The sequence below is a fragment of the Schistocerca gregaria genome, chromosome 3 (genome assembly GCF_023897955.1).
Source record: "Schistocerca gregaria isolate iqSchGreg1 chromosome 3, iqSchGreg1.2, whole genome shotgun sequence".
In the NCBI taxonomy this organism is placed as follows: domain Eukaryota; kingdom Metazoa; phylum Arthropoda; class Insecta; order Orthoptera; family Acrididae; genus Schistocerca; species Schistocerca gregaria.
The window spans coordinates 413,719,208-413,732,480 of NC_064922.1; the positions used below are offsets into that span (position 1 = coordinate 413,719,208).

General features: G+C 40.9%; 1 protein-coding gene across 6 annotated transcripts in view; it reads right to left on the bottom strand.

Moving 5' to 3' along the window:
• LOC126353879 (cyclic GMP-AMP synthase-like receptor) overlaps positions 1-11,052 on the bottom strand; it is a 324,472-nt gene extending 313,420 nt beyond the window's left edge. For 5 of the 6 annotated variants that reach the window (XM_050003077.1, XM_050003079.1, XM_050003076.1 and 2 more), the window contains exon 1: positions 10,955-11,046. The gene's annotated coding sequence lies outside the window, so the exon portion shown is untranslated. Of the gene's footprint in view, positions 1-10,954 lie in introns of all 6 variants that reach the window. The other variant, XM_050003074.1, reaches the window with a different exon arrangement.
• Between the last annotated feature and the right edge of the window lie 2,221 nt (positions 11,053-13,273).

A 13,273-nucleotide genomic window follows, 5' to 3' on the forward strand; every position in this document is an offset into this window, starting at 1 on the left:
TTTCCCACCGTCCTTCCTATGTCACCATCCACAACACGGATTCCTACACCTTCTACCCCTCCACCGGTGTGCCCCAAGGCTCCGTCCTTTCCCCTCTTCTTTACCTTCTTTATAAGGCGGACATGCCTCCGCCTGCACCCCCCCCCCTACACCTTCTCCAGTACGCCGATGACACCGCCTTCCTTGCCCTCGCCCCCACCCTGCAACGCTCCCAGCACCTTCTCCAATCCCATCTTGACCGGTTCACCTCTTGGTGTAACCAGTGGTTGCTCATGGTCAATCCTTCCAAGACCCAGGCAATCATCGTAGGCAAAACCACCCCTTCCTTCCGTCTCCTTGATTTCTATCTTACCATTTATGGCCGTCCTATTAACCTCACGCCCACCCTCAAGTACCTTGGCGTCACCCTTGATCGTCGCCTCTCCTGGACCCCTCATCTCCGGACAATCCAAGCCAAGGCACGCTCCCGACTCCGCCTCCTCAAGCTCCTCTCTGGCCACACATGGGGTCTGGACCCGTCCACCGTCCTCCACACCTATAAATCCCTCATCCGTCCTATCCTTTGTTATGCCCATCCCGCCTGGATCTCCGCCCCTCCTACCTTTTACCAATCCCTTCAAATCCTTGAACGCCATGCACTCCGCCTCGCCTATCGCATCCGCCTCCCTTCCCCCACGCGGATCCTCTATGACCTCATCCCCTTCCCACACCTCCTCCTTTTCCTCGAACAGATACGGATCCTCTACACCTCCCGCAAGCTTGATCCTCCCCACCCTCTTGTCTCTCCCATCCTCTCCCACCCCAACCTGCTGCCGCGCCTGTACTCCTGTATCCCACCTGCTCTCCATCTTCACACCCTCCACACCCTCTCCCGAGGTGGCTTCCGCCAACTCCCCCTCCCGGATGATGCCCTCCTCCCCTCCATCTACCCCTCCTACCAACTTTGAGCCTTGCCTTCCCTCTCCTCTCCTTATCCTGTGGGCACCCTCTCTCCCTTCTCTCCCTCCCTCCTTCCCTCCCCTCCCCCTCTCCCTGGGCTTCCACACACCACCCCTCCCTCTCCCATCCTCTCCCCATTGGCATCAAACCCTCCCCCATTCCCTCCTACCCTCGCCCCTTCCCTCTGGCAGGTCCCCGGCCCTACTCGTGTGACAAGTGCATCACCAACCGCCGGAGATTGTCGCCGCAGTGCTTATGTGTTTTGTCGTCCTGTTAGTGCTTCCGTGTCTCTTGTTCCGTGCTCCATCGTTCACATGTGCTACTTTGTATCTCTCCGTTATGTGCTGTGTGAATCGCTTTTAACTTGACTGCTCCACAGCGAACGGCTTCTGTTATTTTACTCTGTTTGTCTACTGTTTTTTAACCTCCATGTCTCTTTGTATCTCTTACTGCTTGTACTATGTTCTTGTCTGTGGCCGAAGAGCGGCTTAGCCGCTGCTGGCCTACCTATGTATAGGTATAAAATAACAATAAAGAAAAAAAAATTTCCTCTGGCAGTTATCGTTATTGGCTCACAGTTCTCGTTCAGGTAACCTGGATGTTGGTAACGGAATAACTGTGTGTCTGTGTTCCTGACACAGTGACTCCAGTCTTAGACACCGGTGATATTTCAGAGGCGATAGTTACTGGAGCGAACAAATATTTACGTACTTCTTCGGAAATAGCCGCTGGCCATCGCGAATGACAAATAACATGTCAGGAAGAATAACATAATACAGTTGAATATAATAATTATTATCCTCATCATTTGTCAGGAGATTGTCAAAATATGTGAATATATTACAGTAACTGCCAATATTTACAGAACTGATACACTGTCAGAATAAAACACAGTTACGCACTTTTAATAAATTTATCATACACAGAATACCCGATCTTGACTGTTGCAACCAAGTGCTGTCAAAACTGAAATATAGCTGAATTTTTACTTAAGCTGGTCTTTCAATCTCTGTTACGATATTCATCTACAGAGTAGAAGGAGGGGTCAATGGAAGCGTCCGATTCCAACCATCTGCTTCGATGTAAAAAGGTGTTGTGGTGTGTGAATGTCATTACGGCACAATGTTTATGAGTTGGTTTGGGGGGGGGGGGGGGGGGGAGGGCGGCTGGCCGATCTAGTTTGCAGTGCCAAAATTTCCTGGTGGTAATTAATTTTTTTTTCTAGCTGTGATGTTTTGTGTATTTATGGAGTATTGAATGTGATTTAATTTATGTAGGGATGATTGATTTGTGGACTTTTGGGATTGTGGTTTTATTTTTTGCAGTTGTAGGTGTTGGTTTTTTGGCATGAGTAGCTGTGGAGGACCTACATAGGTCACTGGAAATGACCGATTCCCATTTTTATAGTTGTACATGTTGATGTTGTGCTACCGTCATCTGAGGTTTACCTATGAAGGCCAAGGGAAATGTCCTATTCCAATTTTCGTGCTTTTAGTTGTGGGTATTTGTGTTTTGGTATGGTCACCTATGGTTGACCTATAGTGTTCAAGGGAAGATTTTTGCTGGTGTAGCAGAATGCTATTTTTCTTCTTTTTGTTCTTCATTTTGTGTTTTGGAATCATGGTGTGTTTTTTTTTTTTTTTTTTTTTTTTTTTTTACTAGCTTGTCCTCACCCTAAAACCCCCAACTTCCCGCAGCTGTCCAGTTGGTTTGATTGTGTTTTTGGTGGTTGATGTTATTGTATTATTTATGTGTGTCTTTGTGTTTGTTGCCATGTGTATGTGTGTAGTGACGTCATGGACACACTTGAAATAGCCATTTCCGGCATATTGATGACGGGTGGAATCAGACACTTCTGTATCAAAAAGTCTTTCAAACACACTGTAAACCGTGCTTTATCTGAAACCAAGTTTTTATTGGTTGCTGACTTGCTGGCAGTTTATTGAAAATGCATGTCCCTGAATATTGGACCCCTTTTGGACCAAGGTAAGTGATTTTAGGTCTTTATGTAGATTGCTGTTCCTATTTCTAGTACGGTACTGATATTATGTATTGGTTGGAAATACTTCTAACAAATTTCATTAAGGAATAAATATACTAGGAAGCAGTGGTTACAATACAAAGTTCCTTGAACAGGTTCCTACATGATGATCTTGAATTTATACTACAAACGATTTTTATTACACACTTTTACATGCAAAAAACTTTTGCTACATTTAAACAGTTACCACAGAATATGCTCCCTTATGAAATAATAGAGTGAAAAAATGTGGTATGCCCATCCCAACTGAATTCATTATCGAGTTGTAGTCCCAGAAATTTAACACTGTCAACATTTTCGATCTGCATGTCTTCATATGTTATAAACATGCTGTAGTTGGAGAAATCGAGCAGTTTCCAAATCTCACATAAAACTTGGATTAGCGTACTCACACTTTCCCCACTAGACTATCTTATAGAGCACAGGAGTAAACGAATCTGTCACACTACGAACACTTTTTGTTGTATTACAAGGCTGCACACTTTATTCTATTATGTGAGCAGCACAAGAAATTAAGCTTCGAATTTAACCTACAGTACTCAGTTTACATATTACTTCACACTTAAAAACGCACGTTGTTAACATTTCACTTAAACAGTGCTGTGGCGATGTTCCACGTACTTTCTGATGCAGCTGCGAAGATAATATTTCTAATAGCGACCGATAACCTACAAACATATAATATGAAACACTAATAATTGTTGTAACATCAACTAAAATGTACCCGGAGTTAATAAGCTAAGGTTATGACACGATTCATACTACATTCCTGCCATTTCACACTACTCGCAGTTATGCTGATAACTAAACTGATGGATTCCAACTATGTCGTTATTTAACTCTCGGAGTATTCGGTATTCGCTAGCGAAAAATAACTTCGCAGTTATTAATAACCGTTAACAATAACGGTTATCAGAGAATAACTGGAACTGTGATAACGGTTACTCCAGAATAACCGTTTGGCCCACCTCTACTAGTCTCCATACCTGCTAGCAAGTGCAGCGCACCGGCCATCGTGGAAGAGGGGAAGTGGAGGGGAGCCGAGAACGCTCAGGCGCACGCAGCCAGGTAAGGGAGGGGAAGCAGAGACAGAGCAGTCGAGTCTTAAGCAGGCAGATACACCAATACTCAGGGTGCGGCGGCGCGGGCTACGACGTATTCGCACATTTAGTGCTCTTAGTAGAAAGCTGTTTATATTTTTGTTATGAATTACTATTGCATCTTTTTTATATTTTTGTTATGAATTACTATTGCATCTTTTTTAAGCATGAATACAGGGGAGACTAAGTCTCAAAGTCTCCCCTCACGCTACGCCACTGCTGCCAAAACAGATTTACTAAACATAGCCTTCCGAAATGCCTTCACAAAAGGAGACGAAGTAAATATTTCAGAATTCGAATCGAATATTTAAAAAAAAAAAAGGTAGTAGGAGTAATCCACTAAAGTACAGGCCCATGTCGTTAACGTCGATATGCAGCAGGATTTTAGAACATATATTGTGTTCGAACATTATGTATTATCTCGAACGAAACGGTCTATTGACAAACAGTCAACATGGCTTTAGTAAACATCGTTCCTGTGAAAAACAACTAGCTCTTTATTCACATGAAGTGCTCTGCTATTGACAAGGGATTTCAGATCGATTTCGTATTCCTGGATTTCCAGAAGGCTTTTGGCACTGTGCAACTCATGCGGCTTATAGTGGAATTGCGTGCTTATGGAATATCGTCTCAGTTATGTGACTGGATTTGTGACTTCTTGTTACAGAGGTCACAGTTCGTAGTAATTAACGGAGGAGCATCGAATAAAACAGAAGTGCTTTCAGGCGTTCCCCAACGTAGTGTTACAGGCCCTATGCTGTTCCTTATCTATATAAACGATGTGGGAGACAATCTGAGCAGGGCCGTCTTCGGTTGTTTGCAGATGACGCTGTCGTTTATCGACTAATAAAGTCATCCGAAGATAAAAAGAAACTGCAAAACGATTTAGAAAAAATATCTGAATGGTGAGAAAAGTGGCAGTTGACCCTAAATAACGAGAAGTGTGAGGTCATCCACATGAGTGCTAAAAGGAACTCGTTAAACTTCGGTTACGCGATAAATCAGTCTAATATAGAAGCTGTAAATTAAATTCAATTAAATACCTAGGTATTATAATTACGAACAACTTAAACTGGAAGGAACACACAGAAAATGTTGTGGGGAAGGCTAACCAAAGGCTGCGTTTTATTGGCAGGGCACTTAGAAAATGTAACAGACCTACTAAGGACTGACTGCCTACACTACGTTTGTCCGTCCTCTTTTAGAATACTGCTGGCGGTGTGGGATCCTTACCAGGTAGAACTGACGGAGTACATCGAAAAAGTTCAAAGAAGGGCAGCACGTTTTGTATTATCGCGAAATATGGGAGAGAGTGTCACAGAATGATACAGGATTTGGGCTGGAAATCATTAAAAGAAAGGCGTTTTTCGTTGCTATGGAATCTTCTCAAGAAATTCCAATCACCAACTTTCTCCTCGGAATGCGAAAATAGTTTGCTGACACCGACTTACATAGAGAAAAACGATCACAAAGATAAAATAAGGGAAATCAGAGCTCGTACGGAAAGATATAGGTGTTTATTCTTTCCGCGCGCTATACGAGATTGGAATAATAGAGAATTGTGAAGGTGGTTCGATGAACCCTCTACCAGGCACTTAAATGTGATTTGCAGAGTATCCATGTAGATGTAGTAATAGCAAAACATTCCAGAAACATTTCTGCAATAGAACATGTGGCTGCGTCAGAATCAGAGTAGTTCGTGCTCGAGTGTTACCTTGCCCTATAACTGATTGTAGTTTGATTTTTCCCATGAATTAACTCCCATAAACCGAGTCTATACTGTGCAGTTACATAACATATTTATGTGGCTATGAGTGTAACTGTCAATTGTAATTTTCTTATTTTAACTTCTAGTATTTGTCTTGTAGTTACGAATTGGATTTTGCATACTTACATCTTATGGACACAGTTTAAATGTTACAAAATAGAGATGGTAGTGGAAAAGGTCTCACATTTACGACCAGTTGTTCGCTTTAGGTTTAATACCGGTGTGAAGTCAGTAGAGGCAGCTTGAAATATTTGTATCATGTAGGGGTGAAAGCTTTGAAGGAATGACAACAGAAAAGGTTGTCCTTATTTCAAGAAAGTCCGTTCTGCCGTGAATGTTTTTCCAGTGAGTCTCAATAGCTGACATATATGATGAATTACGACCATTTAACCTTTGTGCATCATTTGCATTCGATAGGCAAGATTCACTACTGGATGTAGAAGTAGCCTACTGCATGCTCCAATGCAAAGTAATGAAAATTAAAGAGATGACTGATACTTTATTTTCGCTTGAACATCATCAGTTCCCTCGCTGCACGTTCTTGTGCAATATTGTTACAGGTGACGATCTGTGAGGCCTTTGTGTTAAGTTGCCAAGAAGAAATTAATGAATAAGACGTAATAAAAGACTTATACTCAAACAAAGGGCAATGTGAATATAATATTTGGGATCTGGTGGGGCAAATAGGGTTTTGTGCATTACGAGCTCCTTCCCAGGGCTGCACACTTCGGAGGTAACATTTGTTGATAATAGCTGAGACATCTTTCAGTCACTGTGTAAGAAAAACGACCAATAAGTGTTGCTATTACGTGATAAGACACTATGCTCATTTCACAACCAGAATTATCCAGGGGTTTGTTTGGGATGTCATGACTCATGCACTTATTCTTCTGATCTTTCACTCTCAAATGTTTATTTTTATCCAACAACCACCAGGAAAATATGTTCCAGACGAAAACGCGTGTCAAACGTGGATTGATGATATCTTTAATCCCGAAAGAGTAGATTTCCATAGGTGTGGAGTCAGTAAACTGTCTAAGCATTATTACTGTTTCAGTTGATTTCTGATAATATATGGCTGATAATTGATTTCAGTTTTCAGTAAACTATTAGAAAAACATTATTAAAATATGCATTGTACTAATACAAATAAATTAGAGCTTATCACAATAATCTTATGAAGAAAGTCTAATTTAATTAAAAAAATTGTATCTGTAGTACAAGTGTGCCTAAATCGGCACAAACTAGTATCCATGCAGTAATATGTATTTTGGACTTTGTAATGGCCTGTACTTACATCCTGTGGTATGTCATATTCAAGTAGTATGGAAATGTGGCAGTTGGGGGTGGATGCATAAAGAAACCTACAAATTATTCAGTCCCACTGAAATTAGGCATTGACAAAAAGTAAAAATTATAAGTCATAAGCAGAAAATTGCATTTTCAAGTGTGCAGTTAAATGTAAACACATACTCCCCCCACAGACTCTAGTGGGCCCCTGCGTACCGACCGGCCGTGTCATCCTCTGCCAATGGCATCATAGAATGCGCTGTGGAGAGTCCAGTCAGCACATAGCTCTTCCGCCACTGTCAGTTTTTGTGACCTGGAGCTGCTTCTGCTCGATCCAGGAGCTCCTCAGTTGGCATCACAAGACTGAGTGCACTACTTTCCAGTTCTCTCACCAAGGAAAAATCAATAGCAGCACTGGGAATCAAACCTGGCTCCTCTGCAGCCGCGCTGACCACTCTGCTACGGAGGTAAGTTTGCAGCAGTACACTGTGGGGTATTAGAAGTAACCAGAGGAAGCGATTTCCTTACTCATTCTCGATCTGGCTGCTTGTAGCTCCCTCGCAGAACCGGTAAAAATCTGGCCTCCATCAAGTTTGGAACAGACAGCCAATGCAGCCTTTAATCCTAGCATTAACAACAAATGTCTATAATGCGTACTATGTATTACAAAGGGTGGTGGGTGTGTGGTACCTTATGCCCACCACAAAAGAATTTGAAAAAAATTCGTTAATTACTGGTAACTTTTGTTAACTTACTTTTTAAACAGGTAACGATACATAATAAGTGTCCAGAACCTGAAAATACGCTTTAGCACAATCTTAGCAATACCAGCGCATTTTACGTAATGTCTGTACCGTGTTGAGAGGTACTTCATGACCAATAGAAAAAAAATTAAAAACGCAAATTTCGTTAACTGTCGTTGACTTTTATTCACAATTCACAACATACTTCTTATAGATATGTTGTTATTGTGGTCTTCAGTCCAAAGACTAGTTTGATGTAGGTCTCCATGTTAGTCTGAGCCTCTTCGTTGCCGAATAACAACTGCAACCAACATTCTTCTGAATATACTTACCTTATTCATCTTTTGGTCTCCATACACGACTTTTACCCCTCCTCCCCTCCCCAGCACTTCCTTCCAATACTAAAGTTTTGATCCTTTGATGTCTCAGAACGTGTCCTATGAACTGATCCCTGCTTTTGGTCATGTTGTGCCACAAATGTCTTATCTACCCAATTGTATTCATCACTTCCACATTAGTTACATGATCAGCCGATCTAATCTTCAGTATTCATCTGTACCACGAATTTCATAAGCTCCTATGGTCCTTTTATCTAATCTGTTTATCGTCCATGCTTTGCTTTGTGTACACTCCTGACAAACACCTTCACCAAAGACTTCCTAACAGTTGAATCTATACTGGATGTTAACAAATTTCTCTTCTTCAGAAATGCTTTTCTTTCCATTGTCACTCTATATTTTACATCCTCTCTGCTTCAGTTATTTTGCTGCCCAAATAGCAAAAGTCATTTACTATTTTAAGTGTCTCGTTTCCTCGTGCGTTCTTACATTTCTGCGGAATCCAAACTATCTTCCCTGAGGTCAGGTCTACCAGCTTTTCCATTCTTCATGTTGGTATTTTGAAGCTGTGACTTATTAAATTTATAGTTCGGTAATTTTACAGCTGTCAGCAACTGCTTTCTTTGATATTGGAATTACTACATTCTTATTGAAGTTCAATGGTATTTCGCCTGTCTCATGCGTATTGCACATGGAAGAGTTTGTCAAAGCTGGCTCTCCCAAGGTTATCGGTAATTCTGAAAGAATGTTGTCTATTCCCGGGGCCTTTCTTTGACTTGGATCTTTCTTCTCACAGTATCATTCTCCCATCTCATCTTCATCTACGTCCATTCCCATTCTATAATATTGCTTTTAACTTCATCTCCCATTTATAGACCCTCTTTATATTCCTTCCAGATTTAAGCTTTCCCATCTTTGCATAGGACTGCTTTTCCATCTGAGCTCTTCTTATTCATACAGCTCCTTCTCTTTTCCCCAAAGGCCTCTTTGATTTTCGTGTAGGCGGTATTTATCTTTCCTCTAGCGAAACATGCCTCTCAGTTCTCACATTTCCCCACTACGCATTTCTGATAAGGCGTTTTGCACTTCCTGCCAATCTCATTTTTTAAATATTTGTGCTCCCTTTCGTCTGGTTCATTTACAGCATTTTTAAATTTTCTCCTTTCATCAATTACATTCAACATCGAAGGATTTCTACTGGGCTTTTCCTTTTTACCTATTTGATCCTCTACTGCCTCACTATTTCACTCTTGAAGCTACCCATTTGTCTTTTACTGTATTCCTTTCCACTGTTAAGATATATGTGTAAGTTGGGTTCTGAACCTTAAAATTTGAGTATAACATTTGTTGTGAAAAGTGGCATTCGGTACTAAGACTTAAATTTGTGGGATAAGTTTTATTGCAAAATTTAAAACAAATAGAGAATATAGTATAAGAAATCATTAAATAATGTAAAAGTTTTTTATCTTTAAAGTATAAAACACAAAGCTAAACTGTAATATTCTGGAAAGATGTATCCGCCCCACCTTGGTATTGTGCCAGTGAATTTACAGAACGACCCAGTTTTTAGTCTCAGTTCCGATTAGGTACGTTACTTTGAAACAGAAGCATTCAGGTACTGATGTTATCTCCTCGATTCCACTCTGTTTGCAAATTTTCATCGTTATTCGTTAGCTTCTATGTTCTAAGAAACGAAAGATATTAAGATCAGTCTCTTAACAACAAACCCAAAAACTTACCTCCTTTTTACTATTTTCTGTCTGATGTATTGTAAGTCGTTACTTTTGCTCACTATTCAATCTCCGCCAGTATTTTTTTAAATTTTTTTTCATTGTATCCTAAATGAATTTCAGTACAGATTATTTTCGCGGGTTTATTCCAATTTAATCAAAAACACTAGCGATGTGAAATAAAATTAATGCTGTACTTGTATACGAGGATTTTTTTTTTTTTAAGTATTGCTCATCGTTTCCTGTGACACTGATTTCCTTTTGTGCTTGCCTAGTCCGTTGAATGATTGAAAATTCTCATTCGCGATGTTCCTTTCGTCACCTCACTTTCTCCGACAACAAATACTACTGGCAGGCAGGAGAATCATTGCGTAGTGGCACTCCTCAAAACTTTCCTCATTCGTAATGGAGGAATGGGTCATGTACATTCGATGTAAAAAGACATTTGCTCATCTGTAAGGCAACTGTGGGAGTAAGAACTTTCTTTTCACGTATTTGCTGATGCCACTGGACACGACTGGATATTTATAATTTCCGACAGACTATGTAGTCTCCAACATTCTCTTTACAAACAGTATACTTTTAGTCATACGTGACTAAAAAGGCAGTAACTACAGAGAAAAGATGAACAACATAATCGTGAAATTTGGGATTATTTTGGTCTATATACTACGAAAAATAGAAGGGCAGGGGGAGACATGCAATGTTATTCTTATCGTCCCATAGCTATCCAATCTCCATACATGCTGTATTAGGACTGAAATAATAACACAGTTAAACAATAAAATCGCGAAGTTGCCACTCCAGGAGGAACAGGAGAAGCATTAGCACAGCACTACTAAGCGAAATGAAATATTAACACCGACATAAAACACGCCGTGAGTATATGTTTTCTGCTCTTCCTTGTCTTTCCCGTTGGTGCTACAGAATAAACCTTTCATTTGAGATGATGGGCTGATAGGCAAAAGCGACTGTAGAACGATCAACACACAAGCGCGTACTTACCGTTCGTAACACAGGCAAGGCACGTTTCTCACGATAACCCGGTGCTGCTGACGTGTGCGTTCTTCCCCTCTAGCGGCGCGCTACTGCTCAGCGACTGTGTCATAGACGTCGAGGAAGCAGGTTTTTTTCGCAACCGCCAGTGCAGCCAACCCATACAGCTTATCCAGTCCAGCGATTAAGCATCTAAGGCATGACAAAACAACTACGTCTTATCGCTTCACTGTTGCTAAAGGAATGAAATCTATTTTGACAATTAAATAACCTGAAGTTATCGTGCATAATGATGCACACATCGTCGGCTCCAGGTAGTTTAGCGCCCAGGGCAGGCCTGTGTAGGGTATCTTGCTCTCCATCTCTCAGCTGTCAACTCTGTAATAGTATTGCATTGTTTAGGTAGACGCAACAACAGTTTTATGCAAATGTGTCAAAAATGGGTAGTAAGTAACTGTATGAAGCTTTAACTGCGGTATATTAAAAGCGGAACAGCAGGTGTACAGCAAATTAGCGAAGTGTCAGAGTGACGGATAGTCAAAAAACAGCAGTAATAAGGAATGATGACTAACAACTATGTGACAGTACAACTGCTTTACCACATATTTCATTTTCACGCTTCTGCTGATAATATTAACAAGTCCGCGAACCCGTGGATTAAATTTTGCCGGCAGAACATTAGAGGGGTAACGCTCATTTCACAAGCAGAAAGCAAACGTGACGTCATTTTGACTTCACGCACAATATCGACAAACGCAAGAACTGCTGACGACTTTATGACGAGGAAGAATATGAATGTTATTTCTCCTTGTTTCCCTCGCATCAATTTAAACTGTCCTCTTCAGTTCCTGCTTAACAACTCGGAAATCGTCACATATTCGAAAATAAAGAGCCAAATATTTGTGAAACGGAAGAATATGAATTTCATTGCTGCTCGTTTCTGTCACAGCAATTAAAACTGTCCTCATAGGTTTCTGCCTAACCACACACTCGGAAAGCGCCATGTATTCGAAAAAAAAAAAACAGCGAAATATTCGACATATTTAAGCCAAGAGAAGAATATAAATGCCATTGCCTCGTTTCACTTGCAGGGATTTTAGCTGTCCTCTTAGGTACCTGCCGTATGTAATGCCCTTTTCTACAAAAAGAAAAAAAAGCACGTGTTGATCGCGACAGTCATCTACGAACATTTTTTAAAGCATGTATTGTTATTTTGATGTTTGCTATTAAAATCAGGCACTTTCAGTGCAGCTCAGTAGGCCAAGCTTGAGAGTCAACCAGGCGGTTCGAAACTAGACGCCAGACATATAAACTGCAATTGTGATAGATCTCTTAATAAACGCTCCACGAAATATTAAAAACGATGCTGGTCCTGTGTCAACAAAATATTGTAACTAAAACATCTCTACTTCTGTTTAAAGACAAGTTGCTATTCAACGTTGTTACATAAAATTTCGAAAAGTTCTAGATCAATTTACTTCATCTTTTCATATGGTAGTCTAATACAAGTTTGGACGGACGTAGACAGCACTTTTTTTTAAAAATATGTAAGGTAAATAAATACAGGGTGAGTCAGGAGGAAAGGTACATGCTTTGAGAGGTGATACTACTACAGGTGATTCTGAACTAAAAACTTCTAATAAAAATATTCCCTTTTCTTAACCGTTTCCGGGTAAATCAACGAAAACAGCTAGGAAAGGGAAAGATGCAGGTAAATTTAGATACTGTTATGTTATGGTTTGTTTAATTGTGTACGTTTCCTCACAGAAGGTGTTCAAACAGTCCACCGTCAATTTCAATGCATGTTGCTGCTCTTGTAGACAGGTATTGTGTCGCCGATCGGAGCTCAGTTTTGCATTCCTTTACCTGGGCACAAGCACGTAAAATACGAGAGAGAAGTTCCTCTCTTGTATCCACCCTGCGCCTGTAGGCGCCGACAAACAGTAGTCCAATGGGTAAGACTGGGTGGTCTCGGTGACCAAGCAATAACTCCACGGCGACCGATCCAACGACCAGGATACGTTGTGATTGTCACTGGCCGTACGGAATGTGTAGGGGCTCTGTCATGCTGAAAGTACATACAAGCTCGTCTTGCCAAAGGGTACCCTCCACGTATTCTGGTAACACATTTTGAAGAAACTCAAGATACCGTGTCCCAGTAAGACGGTTATCTAAAATACCTGGACCGATGAGGTGGTCATCAATAATACACACCACACGTTGACTGAGAAACGTCGTTGAAAATTCGTTGCCACACTAGCGTGCACATTTTCATTTGCCCATACATGAGAGTTGCGCCTGTTGTTGATTCCGTTGCGGGTTGACTCA